At 33.8% G+C, this 14,548-nt stretch overlaps 1 long non-coding RNA gene across 1 annotated transcript in view; it reads left to right on the top strand.

The window, feature by feature from the left end:
- LOC141417397 (uncharacterized) overlaps positions 1-14,313 on the top strand; it is a 79,639-nt gene extending 65,326 nt beyond the window's left edge. The window contains exon 3 of the long non-coding RNA XR_012441938.1: positions 4,860-14,313. This is a non-coding gene — a long non-coding RNA (uncharacterized lncRNA). The remainder of the gene's footprint in view (positions 1-4,859) is intronic.
- The last annotated feature ends 235 nt before the right edge of the window (positions 14,314-14,548 follow it).

Genomic DNA, 14,548 nt, shown 5'->3' with positions numbered 1-14,548 from the left:
CTTCATTTTCATTATTAGTTTTTCTTTTTCTTCTGAGAAAAATTTTTGTCATTGTCAGTCCTTTAATGAATGTCCAGAGTCAACCACTAAGAAATTATCATGTCTTCTTTAATCTGCACATGGGGCTAAGAGTGGATCTTATGTTGATAGCTTGAGAATTTGAAGAATGACACGTAGAAATGAAACCGGCTAAAGCCTGGACCCACTCAGACATAAGCTCCTCAAAAGACAAGGGGATTAAGTTTTATTTTTCTTCTTTCAGGAAATTCCTCTAGAACTAATACTCAAGGATGGTTTTAAACCACTCTTCAACAATGGATTTAAGACTGGGCATGGTGACCCAAATTTATAATTCCAGCTACTAAAGGAGGCAGAGATCAGGAGAACTGAGCTTTCAGGCCAGCTCAGGCAAAAAGTCAACTAGACCCATCTCAACTAAAAACCTATAAATGGTGGTCCATACCTGTAATCCCAACTATGCTGGAGGCCATAATTTGGATGATCTCTGTCCAGGCTAACTCAGGCCAAAAAAAAAGCAAGAATCTACCTGTTATTTTTCATTTTTTTGCACTAAAGTGAAAAGTGCTAGGGTGTGGCTCAATTGGTAGAGCACCTGTCTAGAAGTGCAAGGCCCTAAGATCAAACCCTAGTACTAACAAAGAAAAGAAAGGGAAAAAAATGGATATTGAGCAGAAACCAGTTTTATGAGTCACAACCTCAAAATCTCCTATACAAAACATTTCCCCGGGAAAAAAGTATGCAATTCATGAAACAGCATGATGACCATATTATGGTTGTGCAAAAGAACTCTAAAACTGTTTCTTCTACCCATTGAGTCAACAAGCAGCTTCTCGTTCCCTTTTCTTAAACTCTCCTACTACCAACCAGTCAAGGAAGCAAATGTGACCTTATATCTCCTTGCCAATTGGCACAATGTACCTTGTTCTTTTAGCAAATCCTGGTACCTTAGTATTGGCTTCTGTGTAGTGAGCACTAATACAGAGAGGTAATACAGTTAAGGCTGATGACAAAAGGTAGAACTGGTATTCAACTGTGTGTCTGTACTCCTCAAATCCATGATTTTTCAGCAACACACACACACAAATATGCATATACACAAAGAAAACTCTTTTCCTCTTTCCTAATTTTAAAAAGATTTTATTGAGACATAGTTTACATAAAATACAATTCACCATTATAAAGCATCAATTCAGGAAGTTTTTGTATATTCGCTGTTTTGAACAAATACCACTACTATCTTAATTGTTTCAAGAAGGGAGGAGGGGAAAAGGGAGAGAATGATGCTGGGGTTAAGACTAATTAAGATATATTTTAAGCACATATTAAATGTCACAATGCACCCTCATGTATCTACTATAAGCAAATGAAAAGGTTAATATGTGGGTTCACAAAATACCTTTGAAATAATGACTATTATTTTAAAATTTTCCTGTCTTGAGCATCCTTCTTTGAAAACAAATCTGGAGTTATCACTCGAAAACTCCTTGTTGAAATAGGCATCCCTATAAACCCACTGATGCACTATCTCTTCTTTGGAATTCCAATTACTTGTCCAGGAATGATGCTGTGTGTTTACCATTCTACAGACTAAAGACTTGGGTTTATATTTGTATTTAATTATAAATCATTTTTAAATGCTATGAGAAAAGCTGGACAGATTTTAGATTTAAAAATTAGAGATAAATGAGAAAGTCAAATATTAAAAGCTTCTCAGAGTCAAAATGTAAGATGTCAAGCAACATGCCAGAAGTTGGGTTCCATTTTGGAAATAGATATGAGTTAGTATATAATGTTTACATAAAAGAATTTTTAAGACTTCATACTTATAAGCAAACCTTCTAGAAAATATTAGACAAAAACACAGAATGAGGTAAAAAGTATTTGATCTGAGCACAGTGAAAGCACAATGTTTGTACTAATAGGTTGACCTTAGTTGAATCCCATGATTTCTCTTATCCTTTTGTGATTTTTGTTTCTAGCATAAAATCTTGTCTTCAGCTTATAGTGTTATGCTATAGCTGTTGGCAACGTGCCAATTACACATTCAAAAATACCTGAGAATAATCCAATATTAAGTCAAGTCCAATCAACTGCAAAGCTTAACTAGACCATCTCTACTTCTTTTTTTCCAATCCTTTCACTGGACTTTGCAGAAGTCTGGAGTACCTTCTGAGATGAGTTCAATCCAAAAGGGTTTATATTCTCTTCAGACTTCTCCAATGGTCTTCATTAAATTCTTGATCTCTTCCATCAAGGAATGTGGCTATCAGGAAAGTTATTTTTTGTGGCTGAATAAATTTCTATTTCTATTGTGTGATACCCTGCATTTGCTTATCCATTTCAAAGTTCATTGATACTTAGGTTGTTTTCTATAGCTCACTTTAACTAACATAGTCAAATCAGACTGTCCTAAAAGTGGTAAAGGGTTGGAGATTTTTTATAATATCCTCTAACGACAGATTCTTCCAAAGTTTCATGGTTGATGACAGAATACATGAGATCTCTGGATTAGAAACACAGAAACCTATTACTCATTGTATAGCAGTCAGCATGAATGTCATATATGTTTGTGTCCTGTAAGTCCTACAAAGCCACCAGAGGGGCCCAGGTACGGCTGTACAAGGAAAGGATTTATATTATACTGATGTGCCTCAAGCTTAGGAAGTAAAAGGAGTCATAAGGAAACCTTTCCAAACATTGCTCTAGAAGGAAACATTTTTATTGTTATTATTCATAAGAAAGGTATCTGCCCTTTGCTCTGAAGACACTCTGCATCTTCTAAGGCTGCTTGGTATGCAAAATACTTGAAAATATTTCTTCAAAAAAGGTAAATTCATATAGCTTCTATGGTAATTTGTGCATTTGGTTTTATTCTTTTCAACTTACAAATGAGGAAACTCTGAGAGTCTAGATGATTTGCACAAATATTCGCATGTAGTAAAGAGTGGAAACATGATTCAGTGCCTGCTCTAAAGCTGACACCAAAGGAATATTTTTTCACTAGTATTCTATAATCCAAATCATGGATATGCTGAAACAGATTTATGAAAGTTAATGTTGTCTTACCAGAGGAAGTAGTTTCCTATAGCAAAATTTTAATATTTTGTATGCTGAAAATTGTGGGAACTACTCCCAGAAGTCTACCTCTAGCTCAAAGAATAACAAATACTCAATACAGCAAATTACATAGGATGGTTTAAAAGATAGCCAAAAATCATATATGACCAAAATGGAGAATCATGAGTAAAATGGAAAAGTGTGTGTGTATATGTTTGGGTATGTGCTTTCATAAATATTTTGAGGAGGCTGTCATGTTCCAGAGACTGAAAATCCCACTATTCTTTAGGAAGATACCACCAGAAGTAAGTCTTGGCATTACAGGTGTTTTTCCTGCTCAACTGTAGGAAAAATTGATTTGGAATGTGTCCATAAAGAATAGGACAACAGCATCCAGACTTATTTATGTCACAAGAAGTACAAGTATTTCACTTTTTGGTTCTCAAGATTTTGGGTGGCAACCCTGGACTACCAAAGCAGAACAGTGAAATTCGAGCTTCTATTTTCATTTCCACACTCTGGAGAAAGTGTGTATGTACCTAATACAACTGGAAATATAAGGTGTTTAAGCTAAATTTGTAATTATGATCATATGCTCATATATATTTTAAACTTCTTTTGTAATAGCAAACTTATGTAAATAACATATTACATTAAACTATATTAAGCAGATAATGTGTTCAAAACTACAGAAGTAGACCATGGACTCATACTTTGGGGCAACCCCTTTCCTCACATTAGCTTCTGAAGGAGCTCAGGAACATCAAATCCTTTTCTATTTTGTTAGAAATCCTCTTGCTTAGCCAAATAGCTTATTTAACTGGTGCAGAAACAGGATCATATAACCAAGGCAGCTTGCTAGTATACAGAACTGAGGAAATTTCCAACTGAATAGATTGGAGTTAACGCCTATTTAAGAAATGGATCCATTGAATAGGAAAAGAGTAAAACAATACTATGTTTATACATTAATGTTTATAGGTTTTTGAATTATATGTTCTTCATAAATTATTGGAAATTTTCAGAGAATTGCTATATTTTTCATTTCCTACTTTTTGGCAGAATATATGACTCAAACATGTTTTGCATAAGTGAATGTAATTTGGAGTGAAAAGAGCCCAGTTTCATATCCATGTCCCAAACTTTAGGTATTTTTCTTAGTCATTCTGACCCCTATATTTTTTATCTATAAACCATAGATAGTAATATTATCTGGCTCCTGGAGTTACAGTAACTATTCAGTAATATAACATGTGGAAAGTACTTAGCATAAAGCCTAGAATACAGAAGTTGTTGCATAATTAAATGCGATATATGGATGGAAATTATTTCCTTCTTTGGGCACTCACTGGATTCTGATTCAAGAGATACAGATTGTAGCTGTGTATTTGCCACATTTTAGCTACCTTAAACAGGTCACTAACCTTCTCTTGTCCCAAGTTTGAAGATCTAGAAAAAAGTTCAAGCTGCTGTTCCCTATTAGACAGTATCAGCACATGCAATACAATGAGATTTTATGACCTCATAACAGTAAAAAGTTGCATTCATTTTACATTTAAAGGTGTTCTTTGACTAGGTATTTCAATGGAAAGTCTTATTTTGATTTAAAACTTTTCACAATTTAATGTATATTCAAAGAAAATGAAACCTTCTCTACTACTAAAATCTGAGCTCTATGAGTTTTTAAATCATTAGTGAACACTTTATATCTATTACCTATGCTTCAGTAGTTTCACTATATTTGAGTAATATAAAAATTTGACAATTTTGTATTTATAAAGGTATGCAATGCAGAATCTGAAGAGGATCTTTCCTGATAGCCACATTCCTTGATAGAAGAGATCGAGAATTTAATGAAGACCATTGGAGAAGTCTGAAGAGAATACAAATGCTTTTGGATTGAACTCATTCCAGAAGGCAGTCCAGACTTCTGCTAAGTCCAGTCAAGGGACTGGAAAAAAAGAAGTAGAGATGGTCCAGTTAAGCTTTGCAGTTGATTGGACTTGACTTAATATTGGATTATTCTCAGGTATTTTTGAATGTGTAATTGGCACGTTGCCAACATCTAGAGCATAACACTATAAGCTGAAGACAAGATTTTATGCTAGAAACAAAAATCACAAAAGGATAATAGAAATCATGGGATTCAACTAAGGTCAATCTATTAGTACAAATATTGTACTTTCACTGTGCTCAGATCAAATACTTTATACTTCATTCTGTGTTTTTCTCTAATATTTTCTACAAGCACATATATAAATGTCACAATGTACCCTCATATAACTACGATAAGCAAATGAAAAGGTTAATTTGTGGGTTCACAAAATACCTTTGAAATAACGACTATTATTTTAAAATTTTCCTGTCTTGAGCATCCTTCTTTGAAAACAAATCTAGAGTTATCACTCGAAAACTCCTTGTTGAAATAGGCATCCCTGTAAACCCACTGATGCACTATCTCTTCTTTGGAATTCCAATTACTTGTCCAGGAATGATGCTGTGTGTTTACCATTCTAGAGACTAAAGACATGGATTTATATTTGTATTTTTCCTTAGATAATGTCTTCATCAGCTTTCTATCACTATAACATATATACATGGTAATCAATTTATAAAGAGAAACGTTTATTTTGAGTTTCAGAGGATTCAGCTCATGATGGTTGGTTCCATTGTGTTGGGTGTGTGGCAGCATGTCACAGTGGGAGTAGATGACAGAGCAAAACCTCTCACCTCATGACAGGGGAGCAAAACAGAGAGGAAGAATCAGGCTGAGATCCCACTCTCCTTTCTATAGAACTCCAGCCGCAACCCTGAAATAAGAAGACTTCTATCTCACCTCTTAAAGATGCTCCCATTTTATAATCATCACTTTCTTAATTTTTAATATCAAAATTCATTACATAATTCAAATGCTTTGTTCTTTAATTCAGGGACCAAGCCTATAAGGTTCCACTTGGCTGCAGAATCAGCAAAGATTGTGAGTGAGAACCAACCCTGCAGAGCAACAATTCACAATTTTTGGTTTCCTATTAAACCTGCCACTTTTCATGCTCAAGTTAGACCAGATAAATAAAAACCTTGTGTGTATGGCTAAGACTTCAGTATTAGAACTCAGTTGGAGATTCCACTTCTGCTCTCAAGGGTGAGAATCACTGTCTTACAAATAATCCATGAGAGTCTTAGATCTAGATCTACTAGATACAAGTTAAGAGTTCCTTTTCTTTTTCTTTTTTTGGCAGTACTAGAGTTTGAACTCAAGACTTCATGCTTGCTAGATGGCCATTCTACCGTTTGAGCCACTCTACCATGCCTTTATTGTGTTTTTTTTTTTTGAGATCGTGAACTATTTATTTGCACAAGTCTGACTTCAAAATATGAACTTCCTGATCTCTGCTTCCTGAGTAGCTAGGGTAACAGATGTGAGCTACCAATGATCAGCAAGAGTTCTTCTTCTGCCATTTGAAAGATAGTGATTGGTTTCATGACAATGATGGATTTTGCTCAGTGGAACAATAAACAGGATCAGACAGAGAGTTGAGCACCTGTGAGAAGAAAATATCTTATACAGTAACTGGGATAAAATTTTGGTTGAAATAGCTTCAGAGTGCATGAATTTCACTTTTCACTCACTTATTAAAAGTGTATCTTTGTCCAAGTTATTTAATGTCTATAAGACACAATTCCTGTTTTTGGAAGGTGAAAATAAAATTATGAGGAGTAAATGAAACACTTAACATATGTCATTTATCTTAGTCCAAACATTATGCTCTGATTAAAATCATCATTATTCTTATTATTAAGAAAGTGGGGGGCTAGTTTATCCATGATCTCTAGTCTTGTCTCTGAAGTCATGTGAAAAACTAATTAAAAGTGTATAGCATTTTAAGTGACTTTGCATCACAACTGGCATACTGAGAGAAATCCATGTGAAGTTATGACTTTGGTTCAAAATCATATACTTTTCCAGGAAGATGTTATTCCAGGATCCATGAAATAAAGGTCATATTTGCATCAAATATTCTTCTACTCATGAGTCTCAAACCATAACCCTTTAAAAATTGACAGTGTTCAAATGTATTTACTGCTTTTCTGTAGAGGCATTATCCTTCATTGGATTACATGGTCTTTATGGCTGCACCTACATGCCTGGTATTATACTAGTTGTTCCCAATTCCAAGGACAGCTACATCACCTTTCATGGGCTCAGAGACAGAAAATATTATGATCAAGGTTTTACTTCTAGTCAATGTCAGATACAGCATGTGAACTCAGGTGGGAATAACTCAAAATTGTATTTCTTCCAATATAATACAAAGACAGGGTCAAGGGGAGGACAAGTAGGCTATAGGAACAGAGAGAAAGAGAGGGGTAGAGATAGCACCCTGGTCCTGGCAGTGTTATACTTTCCTTATCATCTCCCTTACACCCAAGTGCCCTCCTGCTTTTTTTTCTCAATTATTCTTCTGGTATTGGCAGTGCCATTCAATCTTTTTGTCACTCTCTCTCTCTCTCTCTCTCTTTTCTGTAAGGGAGAAAGATAAGCACATTTTCAAAAAGGAGCACAAAAGAAGCTTATATATGTTAGCTGAATAATTATTAGAACTCATAGGCTCTATTTAAAGATTTGGATGTGAGCCCTACACATGGGACTGGAGATAGCAGAGCGACTTGAAACTCCATCTCCTGCATTGCCATTATTTGCATAACCAACAGGACACTGTGTCAATTTTGGATGAATTAGGTTTTTTATAGAGAAGTTTAAGACAAGAACAAGGGATTATGGTATATTCTAATGAAGTGCTGAACCTGATGTTTCTGCATCAGTATAGTTGAATAATTGCCTGCTTGTGGGGGTTTAGATGATTTGCTTAATTATATATACTTTGGGAAAAAACTAAAGAGTGTTATCAGTGGTGATTACTACACAGCAATGGGTGAAAAATTGTTCATTAAATCTGCACATTTTGATAGCTTCTGGTTCTCTGAAGTTTTCAGATTTCAAGCTCTAATCATTCTTTCTTATTCTCAACCATGAGCAAATTATTTGAGAGGACTCAGATACATTTTATTCATCAGGAAAATGTACATTTTGATCCCAAATAAAAGGAAAATAAAATATTGCTTTCAAGTGGTAAAATGGAAAGCCTTAAGGTAAAACAATTCTGCTTGAAACCAGTTCTGAACACTATATAAAATGGGAAACTTGACAAAACAAAACTTATTAAAGACATGAGTTTGCATTAAGTTAAGAATAATTAGAATTCACAGCTCACATGTATTCCATGTCTAGGAAATTTCACACTAACATTTTGTCAGTGTTGTATTAATGGCTTTGAACTGTTTATTATGAGAATCTGAATTTTCCAAGCTTAAACAATGTAGAGTAGCAACTTTTCTAAAAGAGTGAGGTGTGTGTGTGTGTGTGTGTGTGTGTGTGTGTGTGTGTGTGTGTCTATACTAGTTACCACTTACACTTTAGTGAAAATCATCTAAGGATCTCCTGGTCTGATGATATAGGACAGAATAAACAGTTTTAACTATAAAGAGTTCATGTTTTATATATAAATGCTTTTCAATTTATAATACTTTTGAGAACAAGTGCTATGATATCATTCAGAAGTTGATATCAGAACACATCAGAAAGCAAATATCAGGACACATCATCACCAAGGCTGCCATATGCAGTGGTAATTTTTTTATAGAAATAAAGATGGTAGCCTTAATTAAAGGACTTCAAAATGGCAAAAATAATACTAAAAATTTGCAAATAATATTTCATCTGATCTTGAAAATATTCAGAAACCATTATTGTTCTCCTTTTTGCACAGCAGAAATTACAAGTGATATTTACCCAAGGTCAAAATGAATGAGTAGCACTATCTGGTTATCAAAAACTTTTCCTAAGTGTACAGTCTTGACAGGATGCCATGTTATATGCTTCAACAGTGTTGTTGGAGAGAAAGCATTAACTTGACTCTTTCAATTGTTCATTCAAGAAATATTTACCATGAGGCTAGCCTTCACCTATATTAAGCAAAGTAAACAAAACTCCTTCATCTTTGAGGATATGTATTCCAGTTATAGGAGACAAAGTGACATTAGTGAACTGCTCCAATTATCTAATAGTGTTGAGTTTTTTCCTAAAATTTTAAAGTAAATTTGATCCTCACATACTTCATATTTTCTGAGGCACCACATGGCTATCCTTGGACTAAGAGTATAGGCTTCAGATGCACGTGGTTCTCACTACGGGATTATCATTTGTTCTGTGGCCTGAGCACTATTACTCTTATAGTGAATATCAGTATCATTATGAGTAATATGTAAACAATGTCCACTATTCAAAAGCTATCTCATATTTGTATGGTGAAAATTAAGTGAATACTAATTTCTGAATGCTCTTTTTGATTGTATGATGACATTTATTTGCTGTGATTCCTTCCAATTCCTAAATTCTTTACTCATAACATGATGAACTTTCTTCTTTTGTCCCTATATTTTTCTACTACTTAACACAGTGCAAGCCAAAAACAGAGATATAGTAAAATTTTATTGCATCTAGCCCATGTTAGATTGCTTTCATGGACATATGTCAATAGCTGAAGTGTTATGCCAATCATAATGTCATCCCCATGTCCTGCAAATTGGTACATTTGACTTTTAAGTATTTACCATTGTGTATTCTGCATTGGTATACCAGATCCAATTCAGCATCTGCCTCATGACAGAAAAATGAAGGTAGAAGGGTAGAAAAGCACAGCTCCAGGGGAGTGTGATATTTTGTAAAACCATTGATATATATTCATTTTGTTAAATTTATATTACCTAGATAAACTTCTTATTGTTACTACCATATTAGCATTTTAAGACTGTTAGGAATATAGTACATAAAATCATTAAAATCTCAGTAAGTCTTAGCCACTTATTCAGTGTGTCTTTCTGGCAAAACTTCATAAATTATATACTCATTATCTATGATAAATTATCAGTTTTTATGAATGATGTCATTAAGTTATTATTAGCAGCTTTGTAATTACAACTTTTAAAATATTTTAGAGTGGGAAATCTCCACAGGTTGAAACTTGATTTATCAAAGACCAACTGATCAAACACAATGGAAATTTCTCTAGTGTTGGAAGAAAAAAGGTTTCTTATTATATTCAGTATACTGGGTTCTGCATGTGTCTCCAGTATCTGCCAGAATTGTAGGTCAGGGAAATTTATCTGATTTTGAATGACTCTTCTCACCCATGCTTCTCCTTACTTAGAGAGACAAATATCCAACTGATTGGAGCCTCGGCCTCTTTCAAAACATACTTGAGAGAATGGCACTATTTAGTTCCCTGGACTGGGCTGGAACTAATCAAAACAAGAAGCTCCATATCCACAGCCTCATTGACAGCATGGTATTTTTCAGATCACTGTTCAAATACTCAGCTGTTTTTGCAGTTTCCCTCCTCCTTACAAGTTCTGCTGTAAAGGAGATAGATGCCATCCTTTCTAAGCAGTGATTCTTCCATAGTATGTTCCCATAAGTGAATGTCAGAGTTCAGAACCCAAGGCATTCTCAGGAATAGATCATTTAATGTGAAACAACATATCAATTTGTAGACAAAATCAACCCAGGAGACAAGTGCTGACTGCCAGGACTGAGTATTTCTGCAGTAATAAGGCATTTGACAAGGCTGCCTCCTCAGCAGGGAAGCTAGAAAAGTGGCAACTAATTGCTGTGTTCTAGTAAGCATCCTTCCTTGCCTTTAAAAAAAATTCATAGATGTTGACATAGCTTCACACAGATGTGCATCCTAAATCCCCATGCTTCAAGTTTTCATTGCTGTCCCTCAGTAATTTCCTAAAAATGTTATCTAATTCTAACTGGAGGAAGGGGTGCTCATTTTGTCCTTGTTACCACATTCTAGATGACAGTGGAGAGAGTGAAATGTTTAGCTTTCCTTATTTATTTTAAATAAACAGAACAGGATTATATTCTATGACAAAGATTTTTATCAAATGTGATAATATTAGGTTGCTATATAATTATTTCTTTCTATCTAGGGTCATATGAATAAAATTACATGGAGCTCATGCTGGGAAACAGCCATACTCACAGGGGAGAAATAGCAACTTGTTTCATTTTCTTGCACATCTGTTGAAAAGGAGAGTTGTTCATATCACTGAAAATTCTTTAGTAGTTTGTCCTCCCAAAACTTCTTTTCCTAATACTTCATGAAATGATGCCAGAAAACCACTGATTCTTCACAGTTTCCCCAGAGGACAGTTTTTTCAAAAACATATTTTTAATAGTATAGTTCATAAATAAGAATAGAACTCTAGAGAACAAAATGAAAGACATTGTCTCCACTTAAATAATATATAGAGTGAATTCTAAATTCTCAGTTGTAATATAGCGATTCTTTCCAAATTATTCAGTAAATTCAATGTGATTTCAATCAAAATCATATATTTAATGCCACTGAGTGGCAGCCATAAAATTTAAATGGAAGACCATGGGGTCACAAATAAAAAGTAGAATTCTGAGAGAAGAATGTGAACACTGTTCCCCTAGAAACTACTTATAATTTAAAGCTATAATAGTTAAGAGAAATTTGTTGACTTGGTTGGGAATATGAATCAAAAAATAAACTATATGAACTATACCTACAACCCACAAATCAAAATAAAAATATGTGAAAACTAGATTTTAGGAATAAATGCTTTAACTCAATGATTAAAAGAAAGGCTTTTAAATATTTTATGTTGGAATTAATTGTTAGTTACACCAGGAAGGTAAAATTAGCCTTTTACCTTACATATAATTCTTGGCACAACTTTCTACATGTCAAAAGCAAAACTTTAAACTTTAGAAACAAATAAAAATCACTACTTTAAATGTTCATAATAGATTCTCAGATTACACAGAAAAAGCTATATCATTAAACATTAAAATTTTTGATCATGAAATTTGTGCAAAACACAGATTAAAGACAAAGAATAGACTGGCATAAGATCCTTGTTAATTGTATCGCTATTTAACACCAAAAATCCATAAAAATTCTTAAGACCATATAGGGGAGAAAAAATATCCCATTAGAAAAATGCACAAGAATAATTCATAGAGGAAAAAACATGAAAGTCTAAAACACATAAAAAGTAACCAATCACATTTGTAATCAAAGAAATAATCAAAACAAAAAATTAATTCCATTCTTTATATACCCTTCTTGTGGAAAGTATTTCCTTTGGAAAAGAGTAATAATGTTTTCAGATATGAGAAAAGCTAGAGTTGTTAGGGTGATTTCTGGGTGTGAAAAGAAGGATTTGCAGACAAACCAAAACTAATTGAACATCTGAGTGGGAGTTCTTATAACAACCCTGGAAGACAATATTGCAATATTTAATAAAAACAGAAAATATCAAATGTTGAGCAAAAGAAGAATGAACAAAATGTAGTGTATTCACACAATTTGTAAAACATTCAATAAAATAAATTAGAATAGTTGTTGCCACACTCTTTGAATCAGAATCACCTACAGAGTCCCTGAAGAGCAGAGAGATCCAGGTTTATTCTATTAGTACAGAAGTTGAGTCTTGGCATTCTGATGCTCATCAATGTGTGAGAAACATTAAAAACAGATGCATCTATTGGCAATGATAAATTTTAACACCTGATGTTGGGTAAGAATGGCAAGTTGCAGATTTTCAATCCTCCAACATAAGACTATATTACATTTAGGAATATATAAATATATGTTAAATATTAAAACATGCATTAGAATGATAAACATTATGTTTGTGATTACCTTAGTAGAGGGTAACAGTTTTTTTTTTTTCAGGGCTATTTGATTGTGTCTCAAATATCTTTAAAAATATCTTTTAAAGAATGGGACTGCAGTAAACATAGCATAATGTTAAGACTCCATGTAGTTTTAAGTTGGTCATGTTTTTGAAATGTTTAACAAACTAAATTTAGTAAAATAAAACTATGACTACCTTTTGAGAACCTATGTAATAATTTATGTTTGTTAGAGCATAGCTACATTTATATCTTTTAATGGCTGAAAAAATCTCCTGAGCTATGATTAAGATAGGGAAATATAATTATGGGTGATTTTTGTTATGGCTATTTTGTTTTTATATTTTCATATTCATATTTTATATTTTATATATCAGAAATTAATGCTATTAGGAACATAAGGTAGTAGTCTGTAACTACCTAGAGTTTGAAAGCACTGTTTCCAGATGCTAAGAAACAGACTAGAAATTACATCTTCCATAAGTATAGTTCATAAGGTATAGCAATGATTCTATTTGTTCCCCGTAACTACACCATTTTATGGGTAAGAAATTACTCAAGCACACTATCTTCAAATGTGAAGGAGTAGAGATATCATGACCTTTGATAATCATTTGCCTTTGATTAGTTTCCTCCTAAACTTGTGCGAATAAGAGAAATGGACAGTATATGTTAACTTGCATCCTTAGCTATACAGCATATTGGACATTACTTAACCAATAGACTGAATTTGAAAGTAAGTGAAACAGGTAAAAGATATCTTAATATCACCTCATCTTTTCTTACTCCAGTGAAATTTCCTAACAAATGTTGTTACGTACAAAAATGCTGACAGGAATAGCTGCAAATTAGGCTTTGAAGAGTCCATGGGAGTAATTTGGCTGTACTGTGATGTGCACATTTTAGAAAGTTGGAACAAAGACAAAAATTCCCCATCAATTTTTCAGAAAGGTCAGTTTAGTTGAGTTTTTGCTTGCTGATGTAAAAGATTGCTTTCTTTCAACTGTCAGTTTGATATGAATTGAAGTTTCAGTAATACTCAGGAAGCTGTATAATCTACTACAATTTACAGTTTTTAATCATTAGAAAGTAGCTGTTGATAAGCATAAAATTATGACAACTGGATGGCCATAGCAGAAATATTGATAAAGTGTCAGAGAGATAAAGGAAGTCTATGTTTGTTTGTTTGGCTGTTTGGAGGCTTTGGCTTTGACTTTATCTTCATTTGGAGTTTAAGTTTGAGTTTGTTTGCATGTTTGCTCTGCAGAAGTCAAAGTTTATTATAAATGAATTTTTCCAGACTTCTTAGTCAGATTAGATCCTGGGCTTTTGGGATAAGCAAAATATAGTCATGTTTTTTCTCCTATAATCAGAGAACAGGAGGGCGGAACAGGGTCTATCCAGAGGATGGGGAGAGGTGGCAGGGGTGTGGGACGAGGTGAGGAAGGAGGTTGCAGAGAAAAGGGTAGGAGGGTGAATAATTTATAAACATGTATGTAAATGCAAAAATAATAGCTGCTGAAATTGTTCCAGGAATCAGGGCAGGGGGGATGAAAGAGAGCAGTCGGGGGGGGGGGGTATATCAAGTATATTTGATGCATTGTAAGAACCTTTGTAAATATTCCAATGTTCTCCCACCCAGCACAACAATAATGAAGAAAAAAATAAACATAAAAG

This window comes from Castor canadensis, chromosome 15 (assembly GCF_047511655.1).
Source record: "Castor canadensis chromosome 15, mCasCan1.hap1v2, whole genome shotgun sequence".
NCBI lineage: Eukaryota > Metazoa > Chordata > Mammalia > Rodentia > Castoridae > Castor > Castor canadensis.
Note: the sequence above shows the minus strand (reverse complement) of the source record. Positions and strands in the feature narration are given on the sequence as shown.